This window comes from Topomyia yanbarensis, chromosome 2, assembly GCF_030247195.1.
Source record: "Topomyia yanbarensis strain Yona2022 chromosome 2, ASM3024719v1, whole genome shotgun sequence".
Lineage (NCBI taxonomy): Eukaryota > Metazoa > Arthropoda > Insecta > Diptera > Culicidae > Topomyia > Topomyia yanbarensis.
Window position 1 is genome coordinate 103,855,073 of NC_080671.1, and position 23,426 is coordinate 103,878,498.

The 23,426-nt window shown below is 39.0% G+C and overlaps 1 protein-coding gene across 7 annotated transcripts in view; it reads left to right on the forward strand.

Moving 5' to 3' along the window:
* The window catches only part of LOC131679053 (uncharacterized), a 402,206-nt gene that overhangs the window by 209,606 nt on the left and 169,174 nt on the right, over nt 1–23,426 (forward strand). For 5 of the 7 annotated variants that reach the window (XM_058959599.1, XM_058959600.1, XM_058959601.1 and 2 more), the window contains one exon: nt 1,114–1,148. The exons of the other annotated variants lie outside the window; for them this stretch is intronic. The gene's annotated coding sequence lies outside the window, so the exon portion shown is untranslated. The remainder of the gene's footprint in view (nt 1–1,113; nt 1,149–23,426) is intronic. 7 annotated transcript variants of the gene reach the window in all.

Here is a 23,426-nt window from a genome sequence, read left to right on the forward strand (position 1 = left end):
TCAGTTTGTTTGAAATACATTTTATCTTTCAGTAAGCGCATTTTATTTATTTATGAACGGATTTTTCCGTAATGTATTAAACCTCATTTCAGCATTTAGAATGCAATCATGCTCTATTTTAGCATTATAAATGCATACAGGCACATCAGAAATACAGCATTATCGTCAGCTCTATATGCGTATGCACTTAGTGCTATTATAGAGCAGTTATAAAGTTGTTATACTGCTAATGCAACGCGGTGCAAGGCCGCTATGGGACGCTCTCGACTCGAGACGTTCGCCTCAGGTAGAAACCTTTTCATGGCATTTTGCACGTTCCCAGAATACTTAACGGTGCACTGTACATATAATTAGTTTTGTGTTGCAGATCGATCCTGAGGCAGCAGATTGTACGCAGTTTTGGAATTTCACGCTCACATAACCTTAGACAAAATTAACCTGTCAAAATTTGCTGCTCTGCTCAGTATAAAGGTTAATTATCTGTATCAATTTGAGTTGGCACTGTGTTTAACAAATCTTCTTTAGAGTTCTGTTGATTTATATATTTATCTATTTTATGAATATTTGGAAAAAAATTAGTATAAAAATTCACATATCTCAAAGATACAGGACATATTCTGCACCTGAAATTAAATCATGAGTCGAATAAATACTCACTAGCACCATTCTCGCATCATCGTTTCGAACACTCCTGCAACATGCAAAAAACGAAAAGACGAATACGAAAACACAAAACACAAAACATGGCCAGCCAGGAATGTAAAACGAACGAAGTTCAAAAGGCTGAGAGCTGAATTCAGCAACCAAAAAAAATATCCCAAAGACAGGTTCCTGAACACCCGGCTGCTTTATTGCAGCAGGCCGGGAAGATTCACCAGCGCAGTCAGACCGAAACCCCCCTTCACCGATGAATCGCGCCTACTTTTTGTTTGCGCGAGGTCAACGATTCTGTGTGCCTGCCTGGTGCGAATTGTGCGAATATTTTTGTGTACCTACCTACTCTGCTGTGCCAAATAAATTCATTTAGCTTGGGCCATTTCCAAACATGTATTATATCGATGCACTGAAAAAGTCTGAAATTTATGTGTTTAATCCTGTTTTTTTTATTTTCAGAACGATACTACGACCTACATCTAAATATTTGAAAGGTGAGTGAAAAAAGGATGGGTGGGTAATGTCAGAGACATAACCGGAGTGAAGTAGAATACACTTTAGACCGGTAAATTCTGCTCTGGAATAAGCAATTTCTATGCGATTTTGTCGACTTTAGCACATTCATAGTTTATTTGGAGTATTTTTGGAATTATCAAGTTGACAATTTGCAACATTCTTTGAAAATATTGTTGAACTTTTATGAATGAAGGCACGCAAACGAGCGTTTGACCGTCGTCCTACTACCAGCATTAGAGAAGTAGCAGATCAGAATTTTTCGCTACATGACCTGTACCAAACAAACCGTAAGTCCACCGGAGGAAAGGCTCCCCGCAAGCAGTTGGCAACAACTCCCTGGCAACCCTATACCATCATATGGAGTTTGACAGCGACCGACATATATGGGGCGTTATAGCTATAAAGCCCCAAACAAAGAATTATGTTCGGCACTATGCTCGATATTCAAGCATTTCACACGACGTTTTGCATCTTGTGGGATGATTTAATAATTTAATTTAATCGACATTTTGTAACTAAATACAGCTTCTAATCATTCGGCTCAAAATCAATGTTTTGCCTTTCATGGCAGTGATGCTGGCTGTACAGAGACGTCGTCCTTGACAGGGGCTGGTTGGTAACGAAGGCCATGTAAAAGTGCCCCAGTCACGGTTAGCGTTAAGAAGCCTCATCGCTACCGAACAGAAACAGTCGCCCTGCGAAAAATTCACAGCTATCAGAAATCGAGCGGGCCTAAATTGTGACCCAAAATAAACCACAAACCAACAAGTTGTTTTCAGGACCAGCCAATTATAAAGTATTATTATTATAAATGAAATTTTCCATTGCCTTAAAACCTCCCACCCCCTTTCCACCCGGCTTGAATAACTATCAATCTTGATGATGCTGTGCGGCGGGGGTACTAGTTTTTATTATAGTGGAAAATTTAGGTTTTCGCGTTTTTCCCTAAAGTTTTTTAGCTGTGCTGTTTTCAAGGAAGTTGTAGTTGAATTCAAAATAAAATAGTTTATTTCTGTTGTCAGAGATGGACCTTCCAACGAAAACTAGTCTGGCTCGCTTGGAATCGAATTGTATGGACCAACCACTGCTTTCACAAAATCTGTTATTTTCAGTAATTGAACATTCTACACAACTAGTCACAACTATTTTCAATCAGCGCAAAAATCGAAGATATTCATTCAGTACAATAGCAGATTTTCACTTTTAGAAAAACAGGCAACATTCTGGCCGAAAATTTTGAAACGGAGCACCTATATCGAAATGTTAGAAAACGTTCGATTTTTGTAAATTGAATCATTACACTAACCTGTCTACAAATCACACAAATAACTTTTTTATTTTGTGCCATTCTACTTGAAAGCGACGATATTGTTCACAAGTGGCTCACTTACCATCCAACGCTCTTGGCAAGCCACTTTCTGATGCTTGTAATAAAATTTCAATTCGATTCTTTGTCGATAAATTGATGGCCCTGAAAAGGGCCTTTTCTTTGGGCAGTTTTCGAAATTTACTTGGTGCTGGTGTATATGGTAACAGTTTTGGTGCCATCGAAGACGGCGTGCTTGGCCAACTCTTCTGACAGCAGCAAATGGACGGTGGTTCGAATTTTGCGGGAGATGCTGCAAACGAACTGCTACATGCTGATGCTGCAAACGAACTGATCGTGAACAACAGCATGCTGAGTTTTTATACCTGACTACAGCACAATAATGTAAGCTCGTCCTTTTTTGTGTTGTCCTCAATATGTGTTCGTCGTAGCTCCACCCCTTCGTTGGTCGACCACATATTTTTGATAAAGAACAAAATTGAAATTGTGTTTCCAATACGGAGGTTATCGAACACTCAGGGTAAAAAGAGTAATGTAATACGGCACCTTGGTAAAATGTTTGAGAATTGAAACCTTTTTTGAATGCGCCCAGTAAACACGAAACTGTAAACAAACAAACAAAAGATAACTTTTTCTTTTGTGTCATTCTACGTGAAATCGACGATATTGTTCACAAGTAGCTCACTTGCCATCGAACGCTCTTGGCAAGCTACTTTCGGATGCTTGTAATAACAAAACTTTAATTCGATTCTTTGTTGATAAATGGCCCGTACCAAACATACCGCTCGTAAGTCCACCAGAGGAAAGCCTCCCCGCAAGCAGTAAGCAACGAAGGTCGTGTAAAAGTACTCCAGTCACGGTTGGCGTTAGGAAGCCTCATCACTACTGAACAGAAACTGTCGCCCTGCGAGAAATTCACAGCTATCAGCAATCGAGCAGGCCTAAATTGTGACCCAAAATAAACCACAAACCAACAAGTTCTTTTCAGGACCAGCCAATTATATTCCAGTAAGATATAAATGAAATTTTCGTTTTCCATTGCCTTACAACCTCTTTCCTCCCGGCTTGAATTACTATCAATCTTGATGATGCTGTGCGGCTGGGCACAGGCAGTTTCCATTATAGTGAAAAATTTAGGTTTGCGCGTTTTTCCCAAAAGTTTTTTAGCTGTGCTGTTTTCAAGGAAGTTGTAGTTGAATTCATAGTAAAAAAGTTTACTTCTATTGTCAGAGGTGGACCTTCCAACGAAAACTAGTCTGGCTTGGAATCGAATTGTATGGACCAACCACTGCTTTCACAAAATCCGTTATTTTCAGTAATTGTACATTCTACAGAATTAGTCACAACTATTTCCAATCAGCGCAAAAATCGAAGGTTTTCATTCAATACAACAGCAGATTTTCACGTTTGAAAAAACAGGCAGCATTCTGGCCGAAAATTTTGAAACGGAGCCCCTATATCGAAACGTTCGATTTTTGTAAATTGAATCATTACACTAAACTGTCACAAATAACTTTTCATTTTGTGCCATTCTCGTGAAAGCGACGGTATTGTTCACAAGTGGCTCACTTACCATCCAACGCTCTTGACAAGCTGATGCTTGTAATAACAAAACTTCAATTTCATTCTTTGTCGATAAATTGATGGCCCTGAAAAGGGCCTTTTCTTTGGGCAGTTTTCGAAATTTACTTGGTGCTGGTGTATATGGTAACAGTTTTGGTGCCATCGAAGACGGCGTGCTTGGCCAACTCTTCTGTGACAGCAGCAAATGGACGGCGGTTTGAATTTTGCGGAACATGCTACAAACGAACTGCTGCATGCTGATGCTGGAAACGAACTGAGCGTAAGCAACAGCATGCTGAGTTTTTATACCTGACTACAGCACAACGTAAGCTCGTCCTTTTTTGTGTTGTCCTCAATATGTGTTCGTCGTAGCTCCACCCCTTGGTTGGTCGACCACATATTTTTGATAAAGAACAAAATTGAAATTGTGTTTCCACTACGGAGATTATCGAACACTAAGGGTAAAGAGAGTAATGTAATACGGCACCTTTGTAAAATGTTTGAGAATTGAAACCTTTTTTGAATGCGCCTAGTAAAAATTCACTTCACTCCAGTTTGTTTCTGACCATATTTGCAATTTGCGTACTGAAATAAATCATAATTTAGGGTTTAACCCAAATAGCTCTCCAGGGAGAAACAGTCCATGAAACAGAAAATGCAAACTCATTCTTTGAAATGATTTTGGTGGCCCTGAAAAGGGCCTTTTTATAATGATACAAGTGAGTTCTACCTTTTCAACTTCCAAATCCATACAAAGTGCGTCCCTGCCGCTTCAGAGTATAGACGACATTCATTGCGGTTTTGCGCTTGGCGTGTTCAGTGTAGGTCACGGCATCTCGGATGACATTTTTCTGCACACCATCAGCATTCGTAGATTAAATTGGAGATGCATTTTACATCACTACGACGAGCCAGACGCCGACTGGCAGATTTGGTGATTCCCTGGATTTTATCACGAAGAACCTGGCGATGACGCTTGGTACGGGAACGCAAACATGATACCGCTCATTGTACCGTCCGGACGAGCATGTTGCTCGTGTGGTAAGCGAGCACCCACTGATACAAAACAAGCTCGCGTGACCTGTATATATAACATTCCCGTATGTAATGAAACGCTTACATGCTCCTTTTTGACGGCTCTGCGTGGGATATGCTGACAAATTGCGCATTTTCCTCGCTGTTTCCGAAGGATTTTCTGAAAATCCTTGTTTTGGTTTATTTATAGTAGTCGCAGTAATTCCGAAATTTAATACGATATACGTGCACAAATTTCCGATCAGATAGTGCAAAAATATTGCGATTTCGTCCAGTAGAACGGAAGATACTCGCATTTCAAACCTGGGAAAATTTCTCAACTGAAATTTTTGAAACGGGACCCCATATTGAAACGTTAGAAGTATTCTACTTCAAAAAAAACAATTAAAGCTGCACATAACCTAATAGTGAAACTTTGAAATATGTCTTCAAATGCTGGGTTGATTTTATCATACTTGTTTTCTATATCACGATATTAACTCTTCCGATAGGGCAACTTCTGTTTCAATTGCACAATTACAAATATTTGAAGGTGATATAATCCAGCATATTCGCCTGCCCGAGTCTTCCCCGCCATTTCGGAATCCCTTTCGACGGACCAAAACTCAAGATGGCAAGTGTTTCATAACGATTCATCATCTGAAACTTAACTTTTTGTATGGAGAAGATGTCTTGAAGACAAAAATTGACTTTTGCCAAAGTATTAAAATCCAAAATGGTGAACCCAACCTTCAACCATGCGAAGTTTCTAGCGCCCAAAAATTGACTTTTGTACTCAAAAAGCAAATATGTTGTATCGATTTTGTTGACTACTTTCGGCAAATTTAAGACTAAGAGAAACGAAAACAATATGAAAAACGGAGAAGTATTCTAGAACCAAGCAGTTATAAACTTCTAACGGAAAACCAGCACTCATATGGACATGATCGAGAGGAAATGTGTAGAATCTTTTGTCTTCTGCTGGTAGGAGTTAGGCGTTTCACCCAAGTATATCGCAGCTTTCATAAAAGAAAAAAAATACAGAAGAAACGAAAATACCTACTATTAAGGGTACAATATGTAAACCACTCCGCAATCGTTGCGGTCTTGTATTTCACAATCGTTAACACAACCAACAACTGTAATCACATGCCCCGTTAGAAGGGACGAATTTTAATCAAGAAAACCAACCAAATCCAGCTTTTCACTAAAAATTACTCCGTCTGTGCACTCCAGTTTACCATTGTGTCTAACAAGAATCTGTGCCCCCCTGTTCGTAGTCGCAGTCAAAGTTGGGCCGGTACAGGTTATTCACACAACCAATTCCACCTGTGCCATTTCGGTTGGGGAGTCTCTGCTCCAACCGGTTCTCGGTGCTAAATCATGCTCATTTCCGTGCTCTTGGACCGGCTGGTTGACGACGACAAGTGAAAAGCAGAGTTCCCAGTTGTCGGGGCGGGGTCTAATGAGGCCCGTCCTAAGCACCGTGTGTCGCCGCCCGCTCGTTAGAGCAGGGAGTCTTTTTCCTTTAATTGTTGCTCAAGCATTAATCCTATCTTACACGTGCAGCAGTGTGTGCTTACTTACACATCCGGTGGGTGGGGTGGTGCTCGGGTGAAAGGATAATTATTTTTCCCACAGTAAACAGCAACGGTCTCATTTATTAGTGGAATAATTAAACATATACAAACTTGCACGTGGAGTCAGCAGAAAACTAGCTACGTCATGGGAATTATGTGAAACAGGTTTCTTGCAGAATTGCTACAATTATAATTTGGAATGAAAGGGTTTTTTACGTACGAATTGGTCTGCTGCATCACCGTAATTATTCGAAATCTAGAAAAATCTCTTGTGAAATATTGAGTATTAGCCAACATTTCTTTTTTTTCGTATATTTGATCCTCTAAAAAGCAAAAGTATAATATTATCTCCGAGAATGGCAAAACGAAAACGATGATTTTTGGTGAAAATACCAAACTGCTAGTAGCCAGGGTGCAATTTGTTTCTAGCCTACTATTCGTTTGTTTTTTGAATACTCAACAATTGATTGATGAATGGCAAGGGATTATTCAATTAGTGTAATCATTTCAGTTATTGTAGGTTATCCAAAAAACAGTTTTATTCTTGATTTGTCTTTTCATCTATACATGGTTAGAAAATGTATCGCATGATTGGCCAAATGTTAGCATATTAATAAAAAAACTTTCCATGGCAAATGCTCTACTAGAACAACAACATATAGTGCCCCATTTTTTATTCAAACCACAGTAGCGTTAACTATATTCAAAAAAGTAAAGGTGCATACTCGAAAGCTGTCTGTTGTAAAAACTTTTTTATTAAAACCAATGCTACTTTACTACTAACACCTGCTTCATGGAAAAGTAAATTAGTTTTACTTAGATTTTATGTTTACCACAGATTCAGGCTAGGCAGTGTTCGATTACCACTTCGCAGTTTGCATGATCAAGCTAGGAAAATCCATGCGTTACTTCGTCTTTTCGCTGGCCTTGTAGCCATCATCCTTGTCTGATACACCAATTAATTTCAAGTACGCGGTACGCTTGATCGACGCAGTTCAATCAACAGCAAACATATTCCTATGCGCAACATGTTTTCACCAACCAGTCAGCCAGTCAGCCACATCCAGTACAGTGCAGTGCCGTGGTGGCTAGGCTAGGTCAGACAGTTATGTGCGTGTGGTTGTTTTGTTATCCATTCACCACTCTGCAATTTCCATTGGGGCGTGTAAACATAATGCACAACAATTGCAGCACATTGCTCTCGAGAGCGTGGGAAAGCGTCGCAGCAGGCGGTGAATTTTGCTCAAATAAATCCGAAAGAGTCGTTACAGAGTGTGCACCACATGTCACTGGGGATGCAGGTCAATGTGGAAATGTGCGCAGATACTCGGAATGGGTGAGTAGTTCCCGAATGGAGGGATATACCGAGAATGGTTTGGAATTGGGTGGATCAGGGCGTAGTGGTAATGGCTATGCTTATTCAACATACTATCTCACAGAATCAGTATTGTTGGAATGAAAAATAGTAATTAACAAACATTTATTAACATTCCGTTTTTGCAGACTGAAATGATCGCTTATAAATGTTTTTGAACTATCAATATTCCATCAAAGATATATTAAATTCAAACATTTTTGAAAAACAAGCAATTTGTCAGACCTTTCAGGAGAATTAAAGAAATTTCCGAAGGTTTCGATAGATTACTGAAGATATCAAAGAGATTTGGAGATTTCTAAAGAATCCAGCAATTTTCAGCAAATTTTAGACAAATTTTGGAGAACCTTTAGAAGGATTTTGGATTCAGAATGTTTAGGAATATTTAACCTTCTTTAGGCGTTAACTTTTTGTAACGAAAAAGGTGTTAGCGGGTCATATTGACCACGATTTCGAACTCAGTTTTAAGTAGGGTGACCAGACGTCCTGGTTTCCCAGGACATGTCTTGGTTTTTGATAGACTGTTCTGGTGTTCTGGGACCTCGAGATAAATGCTTGATTTGTCCTGGTTTTGCTCTTCCAAGAGCGCTATCGATGTTAATGAAACGATAAATAGCTGAGCTTCTTCTTGGTTTAAATCATCTTTCAATCTTCTACAACTTTTAATAAGTCACATCGACGTTTGGGTGACTACCCTTATTCCAATCGTACTAGCATCTCTTGCCAGTGACAAGTTTAAGATGGATTGTTTGAAATCCGCAAACATGTTTCCAGTTCGTAAAAAGGGAATTAAGTGAGACGTCAATACAGTGGCGTAGCCAGAAATTAAGTTTGGTTGGGGGGGGGGGCGTGATGAAAATCGTAATTTTTTTCGGAAAATGCTAAAATTTATTATGAGTTCGAAAACATTTTCAACGTTAAAGATCACCAAATTTAAAAATCCCTTACTTTAAAAGTTTGACAACTTCGCGTACTTTTCCAACATAAAATAGCGCATACTTCAATATAAACATTTTAGTGATTAATTCTCATAGAGATAATTATGGAGAATGAACTCTTCAAAAATAGTAAGAGACTTGGCGCCTTCAGCAAAGTTATTGATAATGTCATTATAAACAAAATTTGTTGAAAATATGCAGGCTACATGAATGCAGCATATCGAGATATAAAACAACATGCTATATTTCTACTTAATGGAGAAACATTTAGGTAAAAATTATTTTTTCTGCACTAAGGAGAAAATTGTTTATTGCGTTTAAACAGACTTCTCATCAGAATTCGACACTAACTTAGTGACAGGACTAAGCTAGTGCGGAATTGATGCTATCTCCAAAAAACGGAAACACTCTTTATGTTTCTGGGCAAACCCCTAGTTCTTTTTTAATATTTAGGATTTGTTTAAGCCAGTTTTATCAAATAAAGTAATATCAGAATAACTTGTTGTAAAGGTTTTCTACTACCACATTTCGATACTCTGAAAATATGGGATATTCATATCTTAAAAAGTTGTTTGAAATAGCATTTTCGAAAACTTTACTGGAGACATAAAGTCTCGAATTTGTTTGAAGAGTAAATTAACCGCCATTTTTTTATTTTGATTATAGAGGGTTTAACCTTGGAGTCACTCGCCTCTTTTCGGGTTAGAGAAATCTCTTTTAGAAAAATCTCTAACCCTATGTGCAGGGTTGGGAATTGAACCCAGGTGAGCTGTGTACAAGGCAATCGATTTACCAACTAGGTTATGCCCGTCCCCTAACCGCCAAAATTATTTTATTAGAAGATGGGTAGTTTTACGTTTTGAATTTCTTCAACGTTACTTAACATCGAAATTTGACAGTTGCGAATGAATGTGATCATAACCGTTAAAAATTTATCGAGCTTTTTTTTTACTTTTCTTCATTATTCAAGCTCACAACTTGACAACAAGTCCTAGAAACGTAGTTTTAGCACGACATTCAATTCTTCACGAGAGCGAAAAATTCAGTTACTGAAAGGAACATCGCGGATGTGGTAACAAAATCGCTCGGAAAGAACCCTGTCGTTGTGAAAAAACTTGTGCCAAACTGGAAAGAAGTAGTTTCGATGCCTTTCATTTCGTTCAAGGTTGGAGTTGATTTGAAACTGAGAAATGCTGCATTGTCACCGTCAACTTGGCCGAGAGGGACTTGCTTTCGGGAATTTCACGAGAAATTTAATTTATGGGAACCTGCTGAATACACACCTAGAAAAAATCGTGTAAATTTACGTCTCCTGACCCTGACATATACGAGCATCAAAAATGACTTAGTTTTACGTTTGGTTTTAATTTTACATGACGTTGATTTTTGTAAATCGTGTAATTTTACTCAACATATGGCGTTTGTTTTCAATGGCAGTAAGTGTAATTTTGTGTCATTGCGCATGTAAAGTATATGTTTCATGTAAAATTAAACGGAACACGTTAATGTTTCGTCATTTCGAGAATTACAGGTTGTTAAATTGTGTCATGTTTGCAATTACGTCAATGATAAAATTCATAATTTTTTGGTGTGTAAGTGTTAATGTATATGTAAGGTTATGTATATGAAATGTAATATAAATGTGATATGCAGTGACTTTTGTGATAAAACGTACATATGTAATTAGTTTAAATAACAGTCTGTATGACGCTCTGCGTCAAAGATGAAGATAATAAATAAATAAATAAATAAATAAAATTCAGCACTCAAATATACACCGTTAATAGCCACTATCTTGAAATATATTGAAATATTTATTAATTTCAATCCTGCTTAGAGGGTATTCATATAATTGATAATACAACAAAAATCAAAAGCCGTTCCTGACCTGGTAGAGACAAACTGTAAACGTCATTTTTTATCATCCTCCAACTTGTTTTCGAAACGTTATTCTTGTTATTACCCATATTCATTTTTGTCTGAACTCAACGCAATCTAAAAAAACATTTTCAACGAATGTTGAAATGTATGTAAGTTTTCGGTGAGCAAGTTTACACATTTATTTTTTTCTACCGAATCTTTGCTTTTTTCGCATCTTTTGCCGAAATCTCAACAGTTAAGATCTCAATAAACAATTTTTTTGCTGAGATCTCAGTCAAAGTGACGTTTCATAGCTAAGACTCGTAAAATATTTCACGAAAAATCAGCAAACAAATTTCACTCTACTAGGATATCAGTTTCTAAATTTGCTGACTACATGTCCGTTGAGAAATTGCTGAATTGAATTTGGTGTGTATGTTTCATAGACAATCAACCTATTCAAATTGTCTCTAATCCTTATTTTACAGCATATTTTCAAAAATGAAGCCAAGATAATTCAGGCAGTTATTTTATTTTACGTTGAAGAAATATGACAACTATGGGATTTCGGCTAAGAGATAAGCTACAAAATCGACTTCCCAACATTTTCCAAAAGTCCTCATGATGTTTAAAACACGGTTCTCAATGTTATGATCAGAGAATATTCTTCCAAAAATCTTTTTAAATTATGGTACCGCGTAAGGCTCATTGACAGCAATACCTTGACGATGATCAACATGGCGTCACATCCTGATGTTTAACAGCGGCTTACCTTCTGTTTCAAACATCCTACGATATTCTACATAATAAAGAGTGTGGAATGTCGTGATCCACCAACAACTAATCTGCCGCTTTTGATAACTCGAACCATGATATAACAATCAGAAATTTATTTATTTTCGTCAAGCATATATAGACTACATAGAATGGCCTCTAAAACGCAGATATTTTTAATCACTTTTAATTTTAATTTTTAATTTCGATCCTACTTCACGAAAGAGATTTCCGGGTACCCACATTTAGGTATTTCAACATCAACAAATACCTCATGGAAGGCAAGTGATACTGTTGATGTTTTCGTTATACTTCAATGATGTACATTTAGTGCTAAAGACTTTACGTCTGTCCTTCGCGGATGATCTGTAGATATTTCGTCTGATTCGCTCAATTATAGATTCTCCAACATCTGCATCCAGTTTTCGTTGATTGGCATAGAAAGAGCCGCATGTGTGTAAATGTGAAGTAGTGTTCGGTGAGCTCATTCTCACGAAATAAAGACCCGTTTGGCTTGAACTATATGCAGAAATTGAACTCGAAATTTTTTCACTACCGAAAACCTGAAAAAAGGCCAGTTGCATCAACGGGAAGGCAGGGCCCCTTACGACTGTCCTGGTTTTTTACTCGTCTAATATGGTCACCCTAGTTTTAAGACACATTTCAGTCAAATACCTATATCCAAATTGTGTGTCAGAGTTTCGATTTTCAGTTTCTGGTAAATATTACCGTTTTTGACCAGGTTGGCTAGTGGGAATCGGTGCCGAATGGGGTCATGTTTGGCATACATAGATGCAGAACAGTCATCATAAAGCACAGGTTCATTGACAAAATACTAATAATAAACACAATAAAAACAAAAATCAGAATATATATATACACCAAATTTGTACATGATACGACCGATCCTGGACGTTCCGGATTTCGATTTCGATGCCGATTCCGGCGGAATAATTGTATATCTCATAATGTTGAACAGGGGACAATGTGGTCAATCAATGAAACTGATCCCAAAAATTTGCAATAAGCTTGAAAGTTTATATGAAATCTCGTCTAAAATGATATTGACACTGTGACTCAACTATTGACCTTGGATTCTACGTGAAAATTACCCGGGCGATCCGAAACATCTGTATAATTGGTCATTTCTTGAATCCAGTTCCATAGTTTTTTTCAAAAATTTCTGTTGCTTTGGCAAAAAATCGTAGTTATAACTGGAAAATTGACTTTCCGGAAGATTTGGAACATCCGCGCAGCTGGTCAATTATGAACCTTGTCCTAGAGCTCTGCGATATTTTCGAAAACATATAAGGGTATATCATTCGCATAACTTCGTACTTGTGACTGGGACAGAGACCCATTGACCTTTCGGATGATCCGGCGTAGGATTAGGCCAGTTCACAAATAGGGTCTTTGTTCCGGTCACAAATACAATTTCTTTGTAATAATAATTTAAACAAAAACTTTCGAGGAAACCATAGACTTCCAGAGCCAGTTCCGGATCTTCTGGAACGATACGAATAGGGTCCATATCCTAGTCATAAGTACGAATTTATGCGAATAATAATTTAAATTTTTTCAAAACTCTGCGAGAAGGTTCATGAATTGGTCACTTTCACTGATATTCCAGATCTTTCGGAAGGTCATAATGTAGTCAAAAAAACATGTGTAGGTCATAAGTACGAACTTGTTCAAATGAGAATTCGAGAAAAACCAAAAACCCATAGTTCTAAGACCAGCTTTATGATTTTTTTTTATTCAGTGCGTTTATTTAATAGGCACAAATGCTTTAGTTTGGCGGTGCCAAATTCTTTTTTTTACATTTTGAATATCTAAAATTTAAGAGGTTACAATGCACAAGAGGAACATTTTTTACAAATATCTTAAACTAAAAATACGATTCAATATACAATATTCAACAATAATTATTTTTTACAAAAATTTACAGCTATCTTAAGACTAGGAATGTAGATTAATATACAAGAAGGGGAACAAACTTTTAGGAGAAATTTCACAGCTATCTTAAAACTAGGAATACAATTAGATCTACAAGATGGGAAATGAAAAAAAAGAAAAGGTTTAGTTTAGTTTATTTGTTGTACCGTCACCAACAGACCCCTTGTCCCCAATGGTGGTTACTTAAACTAATTACATTTCAGAATACGAATTATTTTAGTTTTTATCGAATTCCTTGTCAGGTTGAAGTCAAACGCCGTCGCCACACTGTTAAACACACGCTGGAGTCCGGTAACAGCGCTCTGGCGCCCATAGTTAGTTCTCCTGAACGGGACTCGCAGAAGAGAGTTATTGCGCAGAGCTCGAACGCGAGCTTGAAGATCGAGGCGTCCGAGGATTGTAGGGCAATCCACCCTGGAAGACAGTAAGTCCGAGACGAACAGGGCTCGAGAGCAGTCCCTCCGGATGCTTAGAGTATCGAGCTGTGTTAACTCACAACGGTTTTCGTAGCTCGGCAGCTGAAATCTGTTTTGCCAAGGAAGATGTCGGAGTGCAAAGCGTTTGAACCGGTGTTGGACGGCCTCGATTCTGTCGACACCGTTCTGGTAGTAAGGGTTCCAAACAGCAGAACAATATTCCAGTGTTGAGCGAACCAGCGCACAATAGAGAGATTTTAAACAGTAAACAGTCCTAAAGTTCGCTATTCGATGAACCCAAACTGTCTTGATGCCTTATCCACAATGGATGATGTATGTGGTTTGAACGTTAGTGCCGAATCCATGATGACTCTGAAATCCTTAACGGAAAGTGTCTTGGAATACTCGAGTCGAAATGGTAGTTAAACTGAATCGGATGGCGTTTCCGCGTTAACGTAACGACTGAGCATTTACTCTGGTTTAAAACCATTCTGTTTCGATCACACCACGTACTAAAGCTCTCCAATTCACTCTGAAGAAACTCGGCATCGGTTTAATCCCGTATTTGTAGAAAAATTTTCATGTCGTCGGCGAAAGAAAGGCGGGGTCCTTGTAATGTGATATTCACGTCATTAAAGTAGAGGAGGAATATTACTGGACCGAGATGGCTTCCTTGTGGTATGCCAGATGTAGCGAAGAATGGTGCAGATAGACAGTCCTTAATGCTGATTTGGAGTTGCCTTCCATCGAGGTAGGAACGAAACCAGCGCAGAAGTTGTCCATGAATACCGAGTTTGTCCAGCTTCGCTATTGCGATATCATGATTGATTTTGTCGAAGGCCGCAGATAAATCCATGTAAATAGCATCGGTTTGCAATCCGTCAGCGAATCCATCGAGTACATATGTTGTGAACGAGAGCAGGTTAGTTAAATTAGCGGCGGCAGCGACTTGTTGTGGTGGCAAGCGCTCGTTGGAAAAAACGCTTGAAAATTTGTCGGAAAACAATTGGCAAATTTTCTTAGTGTCGGTGCCTAAAACTCCATTTAATGACATACAAGATGGTAACCCGGATTCTTTTCGCTGCTCGTTCACATATTTCCAAAACGACTTGGGCTTGGATTTCAGTTGACGTTCAACGTTTCGCTGATATTTAAAAAAGGCACGTCTGCTTTGCTGTTTGTATTCGTGGTTGAGTTGAAAGTAGTGGTTTCGTAATGCAAGTGTCTTATGCTTCGAGAACTTTTTGAATGCGGCTCGTTTGGCAGTTTTTAATCGTCTAAGCACTGTTGATTGCCAGGGAGGGTGTTGAGTTGTGCTGACTGTTCGTTTAGGCACAGGTTCAAGGCTATATAAAAACTAGGAATATAATACAAATTGGTTTTTGTAACAGCACCAGGAGTTGTATCAGGAACAGGGGGGGGGGGGGGGGGTAGGCGAGCACGATGACAGGGAAAGAAGAACAAAACATGCAACTTTCAGGTAAAGAGAAGAACAGTGACATGAGTTAGAGCGTCAGTTAGAGGTAGATGGTAGATGGCTAGGATCGGGCTGACGGCGTAGAAAACTTCAAAAGTAATCATACCATCGACCTGCTCTCCCTTTGAATTCATTTTATGCAGGCATTGTAAAGGTGACGGCTGTCACATAGTGGCACTCTGGTGCTCCAAAAGGAAGGGCAGGAAACTTCTAAAAACGAGAAATAAAGGATATGGGCTAGATTGGGATATTTGTCGTTTTAATAAAAATGTAGACGAGAGACATATAGGGAAGATCGCAACTTGCCAGGAACTGGAACATCGGGCGGTCTTCCTCGGGACCGCCCCCCCCCTTTAACTTTGATCTGGCGCCACAATACCCGGCGCATACCCAGACAACATGCTCGATGTCGTGATAGCCCTCGTCACAGGCGCACAGACTACTCTCCGCAAGCCCAATACGCCGCAAATGCGCGTCCAAGGTGTAGTGGTTAGACATAAGTCGGGACATTACACGTATGAAATCCCGACCCACATCCACCCTTCTGAACCAAGGCTTCGTTGATACCTTCGGGATAATCGAATGTAGCCATCGTTCAAGTTCCCCATTGCTCCACGAGTTTTGCCAACTGTCGAGTGTCCTCTGATGATAAATACTGTAAAATTCGTTGAAGCAAATTGAAGGAGGATCATTGAGCTTGAATGAAGCGGTGATAGTATTGTTGAAGATACCGAAGCCAGTGGACCCATCGAGATTTGATCCGTCAGTGTAGAATATTTTGTCACAGTCGACTTCTCGGAATTTGTCATAAAATATATTGGGGATCACTTGCGGGCGTATATGGTCCGGGATTCCACGAATCTCTTCCTTCATGGATGTGTCGAAGAATACAGTAGAATCAGAAGTATCTAGGAAACGGACACGGTTGGGATTGTACGAAGAAGGATTGATGCTCTGTGCCATGTAGTCGAAGTACAAGGACATAAAACGGGTTTGAGAATTAAGCTCGACGAGCCTCTCGAAATTTTGAATTACCAACGGGTTCAGAATGTCGCATCGGATGAGCAATCGATATGAGAGTTCCCAAAATCGATTTTTTAGTGGAAGAACGCCCGCCAGCACTTCGAGACTCATCGTATGGGTCGAGTGCATGCAACCAAAGGCAATGCGCAAGCAACGATACTGGATTCTCTCCAGTTTGAAGAAGTGTATGTTCGCAGCGGAGCGGAAACAGAAACACCCGTACTCCATCACCGACAATATCGTTGTTTGGTACAACCTGATCAGGTCTCCTGGGTGAGCACCCCACCATGTTCCAGTTATTGTTCGGAGAAAATTGATCCTTTGTTGGCATTTCTGTTTCAGATACCTAATGTGACATCCCCAGGTACCTTTAGAGTCGAACCAGACCCCGAGATATTTAAATGTGAAAACCTGGTTGATCGCTGCACCCATTAATAAAAGCTGGAGTTGCGCCGGCTCACGCTTCCTAGAAAAAACAACCAACTCAGTTTTCTGCGTGGAGAACTCAATACCCAGCTGAAGAGCCCAAGCAGACAAATTGTCCAAGGTATTTTGTAATGGTCCTTGCAAGTCGGCAGCTTTGGGCCCTGTAACAGAGACCACCCCGTCGTCTGCAAGTTGCCTTAGCGTGCATGAATTGGCAAGACAATCGTCAACGTCATTCACGTAAAAATTGTAGAGCAGGGGACCTAAACATGAGCCCTGGGGAAGACCTATGTAGTTAAATCGCCATGCGAAAAGAGCATGTGCTTTTCAGACAACAGGTTTAGCAAAAAGTTATTTAAAATCGGTGAAAGACCATGCTGGTACAGCTTCTTTGACAGAATGTTGATAGAAACTGAGTCAAAAGCCCCCTTAATATCCAAGAAGACTGATGCCATCTGCTCTTTGTTAGCATAGGCCATTTGGATTTCTGTAGAAAGCAATGCAAGGTAATCGTTCGTCCCTTTGCCTTTGCGGAATCCAAATTGTGTATCTGACAGTAAGCCATTTGCTTCAACCCAATTATCGAGGCGAAACAAAATCATTTTCTCGAACAACTTCCGAATACAGGATAGCACTGCAATCGGCCGATATGAGTTGTGGTCGGAGGCTGGTTTTCCTGGTTTTTGGATGCCTCCAGTCATGAGGGACAATGTTACCCTCAAGAAACTTGTTAAATAAATTCAACAAGCGCCTTTTTGCAGTGTCAGGTAGATTCTTCAGCAAGTTGAATTTGATTCTGTCTAACCCTGGGGCGTTATTGTTGCATGATAAGAGAGCAAGTGAAAACTCCACCATCGAAAACGGTGTTTCGTTCGCGGTATCGTGAGGAGACGCGGCGCGGTACGTTTTCTGTACCGGGACAGAGTCCGGACAGATCTTCTTGGCGAAAGCAAATATCCAACGGTTTGAATATTCCACGTTCTCGTTGGTACTATTACGGTTACGCATACGTCGAGCCGTACCCCAAAGAGTGCTCATCGCTGTTTCTCTCGTTAACCCGTCGACGAACCGGCGCCAATAACTACGTTTTTTGGCTTTCATTAGACTCTTCATTCGCCTTTCTAACGACGCGTACTGTAGATAGCTAGCGGGTAACCCGTCTTCCCGGAAGGCCTTATATGCAGTGGACTTTTCCGCGTACAGCTCTGAGCACTCTTTATCCCACCACAGGGTGGGAGACCGTCCATGGGTATTCGCGCTGGGTACTGGTTTAGTCTGAGCTTGATTCGCACTGTCGAGAATCAAGCCAGCCAAAAACCTGTACTCTTCCTCCGGAGGAAGTTCTTGAGTGGATTCGATTTTAACGGATATCGCGGTCGCGTAACTCTTCCAATCAATGTTCCGTGTGAGGTCATACGAGACATTGATTGTTTCCGATGATCTTGAACCGTTAGCAATTGAAATTACGGTAGGCAAATGATCGCTACCGTGGGGTTCAGGGATCACCTTCCACCTGCAATCTAACTGTAGCGATGTCGTGCATAGTGATAAATCCAACGCGCTTGTGCGTGCTGGTGGTGTAGGAATCCGTCTCATTTCTCCCGTGTTTAAGATGATCATGTTGAAATTGTCGCAAAGATCTTGGATTAATGTTGATCTATTATCATCATGAAGACAGCCCCATACCGTACCGTTCGCGTTAAAGTCTCCAAGAACTAGCCACGGTGCCGGTAAGGATTGCGTGATACTACGACGCATTCGGTGCCCTACCGAAACTCTAGGAGGAATGCAGATGGAAGCAATGCGAAGGTCTTTGCCTTTGATTAGAACTTGACAAACGACAATTTCAATGCCTGGTGAGGTTAATTCGGTTGAAAGAATAGCACTTTTTATTCCCCAAAAGTATTCCTCTGTAGAGTAAGGTGGGGTAAAAGTGCGCACCTAACAATTTTCGTAAAATTAAAAATTTCGTAAAATAACTATTGGTATAAAAGCACTAGAAATCGGCACGATTACAAATAAATACTCTCATCACACATCTTCAAAACGTAATACTAAATATCTCTTGGTTTTGCTTGTAATCTGAGAAATAATTATTTTCCTATGAATACTAAAATGCGCGCTTTTGCCCCATGGTCGGGCCAAGAGTGCGCATAGCACGGGGCAAAAGTGCGTACTGATTAAATAGCTGATTTATAACCGCCCATAAATTAAATTAATCAATTTTAGAATATCCATCCCCTCTTACTCTTCCTTCATAACTAAAAAGTACTCTTCCCTCTGCCTCGGTTGATAGGATCTGATGATTAAACTATATAGTTGAATTATATTTTGGTTGTTTTTGTATAGCTTTCAAATCGTTTACAATATCGCCTTGATGTCAATGGGAAAGGTTATAGGATATTTTATGGGCCTTACGAAAAACTAATTGTTGTTGATGGAGAAACGTGAATAACTTCTGAAAAGGTCGTAATAAAACAAAATAATTGTGTTGTTAAAACAAAATTTAAACTATCTCGAGAACTACTACATTTAAGAAAATTTTCGTTATAAGCATTTTGATTTAAAATGGCGTTTAGAATCATTCAAAAACAAAATTGTACTTTTGACTGCAAATAGTATGAATTAAAAAATTTGTCAAAAGTTGTTGTTAGGAGAACTTTTTTATTAAAAGCTTCTCCATGATCCAAATTCACTGAAAAAGCTTATTTTATGTCTTTAAAACGATAAACATTAGACTTTTGCCAATTGATGATGGGGTAACGCGAATAACTTTTAAAAAGGACATAATTACATGAATTAATTGTTTTTGTTGGACCAAAATTCCAAATATCTCGAAAACTGTCGCATTTTGGAAGATATTTGTTAAATGTTAAATCAAAAATTAAAATGATACTTAGAATTATATTCTGTAATAAAATTATTGTTTTGTATGTCAATTAGTATGAACATGTATAAAGTTATTGTTAGAAAAACTTTTTTGCTGATAATTTCTCCATCACGAAACCACATTCAAAATGTTTCGTTTCTCTTTAGATATTTGTTGACAAAATATAAAGATTTAGAAAAAATGGGTTTTTTTATAATTTAAATTTTTGTCATAAATTTTTGTTTTTGTGAAAAATGACACAAATTTTTTTTGTGTATATTTTTTCGTGCAGGAGTATTCATTACCTGTAACTCGTTCTCAGATAGTTTTACTGTATAAAATAGTGCAATCGAACAAAAAAAATTTGAAATGATTGCACGTAGAAATGTTTACGCCCTTTTAAAAAATTACGCTTGAGTCAAAATAATCTTATTGACTGTGGAAAATGTTAAGTATTCCATACCGGTTGAATCTGTAAAGTTTTATCGGAATCTAAGATGGTCGGTCACGATTTTAGATTTTCGGAAGGACCTTCGTGGAATTCTTCATATGCAATTGTGTCTGGACTAAAGCAAGCGTTATAAGCTGTGACAAGCGTTTCAAGCTGTCGCTCAGGTAGGCTTTTTATGTTTTGTGCTTCGTTCGTGTCCAGACTGAAACTGACAGCATCAAACTAACAGCGATGGATTATTGTATTCAACAAAAACTTAGTTCGCCCAAATATTAACTAGACGAAACCAAAAACTCAACTAGTTTTTTAGTGGAAATTGTGATGAATCGGTTTTCCGTGTTGCATTGCTAACAAATTTGAATGCATCAACCGATTAAAAATTATGCCATCTACAATTTCTGGAAGGTCTAAATTTTAAAATCTTCATTTTGATTGTGTTCTCCCTACCTCTAGTTGTGTGCTATATCTTTAACAAAATAATTAATTAACAAGTACACGGAAAACTCCGCAAACACAAAAACGAATTTTTGTCTTGAGTATTTCAACTAAAAATGACTATTTTAACGAACTATTTTTTTGATTTTTGCGTCATCAATTTCTAAAAAAATGTTGCTTTTGGAAGCTATTAGTTTCCTGAAAAAAAACCTTGAAAACAAAAATTTTAATACAAACTTAGCCAATTTTATTGAAAAGAGCAGTTTGTTCGCTATGAATATTTTCCAAAAATTTTGAAAGAGGCTTTCGCTTAGTAGCAGGGTTGCCACATTCACTAATGTTCTTGAAAGATTTGCAAAAACCACCAATCAAAGCAGGCTAATTAATGCTTTTACAAAATCTATCAAAATTTACGGTAAAATCTACGGAATCTACTACACAATTGTTTTGATTATTTCCCAACGAATCGCGCAAAAATCTGTTTGTTCCGTACAGCACAGCGCAAATAATTGACGTTGGAAAACAAATCGGCAACTTCAGCTGCCAAACACTTAGAAACGATCGAAGAATTTTTCCGTCAATGTCACTTTTCTGACTCAAATTTTTGTAGGTATTTTCTTGCTTCCGTCCAATTGGTCAGTTTATTAGTTGTTGGAAATTTCAATTGTAGTTCTTCTGAGAACGATTTTGTGGTCCTAATAAGAACCGTTTGTTGTGAATATTATTTCGCCGTTTCCCGCTCGGCATGATGATTATTCGCTTGGTATGGATAGCGCACAGATTGGTATCTTCCAACAAACTAACCAGGCAGGTCTCGCTGGCTTCTTAGAGGGCCATAACGGCTGAGCTCCGGAAGAGTAGATCGGTTTTGAAATGCTGTGCAATCTCACGGACCAGGCACTGGAAGCGCAGCTTGCGAATTAGTAACTCTGTCCACTTCTGAGAGCGATGAATTTCACGCAGGGCGACGACAGTTCTTGGTTGGCAGCGATAAGGAAGTAGCTATGATTTGGTTGGCAGTCCAAATGCAGCTTCTCGTCGAGCAGCACACGTACGTGCGTTCTGCTCTGTGGCTTAGATACGTCTGGCTTTAAGAAAAACTGTGACACCCATATTTATAGGTTCTAGCATTAATGTTGACTCGCATTAAAAGTAGTTTTTGAACTTTTTAAACAAGTTTAACATAGCAAACAAGGTATCAATAGCAAGCGTTGAACGTTTTCCTTTCGATTTATGAAACAATATTAGTAATTCCTTTAGTAGGAGAAAAGTTATTTAGGTTCAAAGTGTACGTAACGCATCCGTTTTGCAAATTTTGAAATGACACCCAGTATAGTAGAGAAAGACGTAAGTCCTACGTCAAAAACAAACAAAACAAAACTTAATTAAAATTAGGTCTTGTGCCCTTAACGCGCAAAACGGTTTAGTCCAATTTTTATTGCATAATACCAAGCGTTTGGTTTCTTGAACCAAAAGACAAGAGTTCGTCTTCGCTTTCTCGTCAGCAAACCAGAGCTATATTTGCTTCCCGGGACATCATTCGGGACATGTGGCTTTAGGTGTTCACATATGTCGTGTGAACTGTTTGGAATTTTTTGTGTATAACTAGTGCTAATTTGGGTACTAGTTTAGATACATCGTCTAACTAGACACCCAGATGGTGCTAGCTACTGACGAGATGAATTCGAAACACAAAAAAAACAAAACCTAATTAAAATTAGGTCTTGTGCCCTTAACGCGCAAATCGGTTTAGTCCAATTTCTATTGCAAAAAACAACTTTCCTCCACGCCTTAGAACGAAAACCGCATCGTTCACGCACGGTGAAAAAAGTAATGGATCTAGCGTACTACCTTGAGGAACTCCGGAAGTGGTGAAAAAGGATTCTGAAACAATATCGCCAATTTGAGCAACGACTTCACGGTGCCCAAGGTAGGATCGAAGCCAATGGCAGAATCTAGTAGAACACCCTAGCTTATCAAGCTTTGTTATCAGTATCTCATGATTAACTCTATCAAAAGCTGCCTTTAGATCAGTGTAAATAGTATCCACCTGCAATTTCTTAGACATTTGTTCCGTGCAAAATGACGTAAAGCAGACGAGATTCGTCTCGACGGAACGTCCTGGGAAAAATCCATGCTGAGATGTACTAATGTAGTGTCGACAAGCAGAAAATAACGCCTCGTTGATAATTGATTCAAACACTTTAGATTCTACTCCTAGCGAAGTGATTCCGCGATAGTTCGTTATGTTGCGTTTGTCACCTTTCTTGAATACCGGGAACATTACTGAGCATTTCCAATCCTCAGGAAACGTTTGCTGCTGAAGCGATAGGTTAAAAATATATGCAAGTGGTGTTACAAGTAAGTCCGAACATTTTTACAATACAGTTGAAGGTATAAAACTGAGGCCGGGTGCATAAGATGACTTGGTTTTCAGGATTGCAGATATAACCATTTGTTCAGAGACAGTAAACACATCCAAATCAACAGCTCAAGCAGGAACGTCACGAGAGGCATTTTCGAGTTCGATTGCGGTTGGCGAGTCAGTTGAAAAAACACTCGAGAAGAATTTGGCAACAGCGTACATTTCGCCACAGTTTTGTCGTAGCTTCTTCGCCGTCATAAAGCATCCTTGATGGAAGTCCAGTTTTTTTTCGCTTCGTGTTGACAAATGACCAAAAGCCCTTCGGGTTTCGGCGTAGATTATTCTGCTGGATGCGGTTTACATAGCGTTTGTACAGAAGCTTGTTGTAACAACAATGCTCATTACTG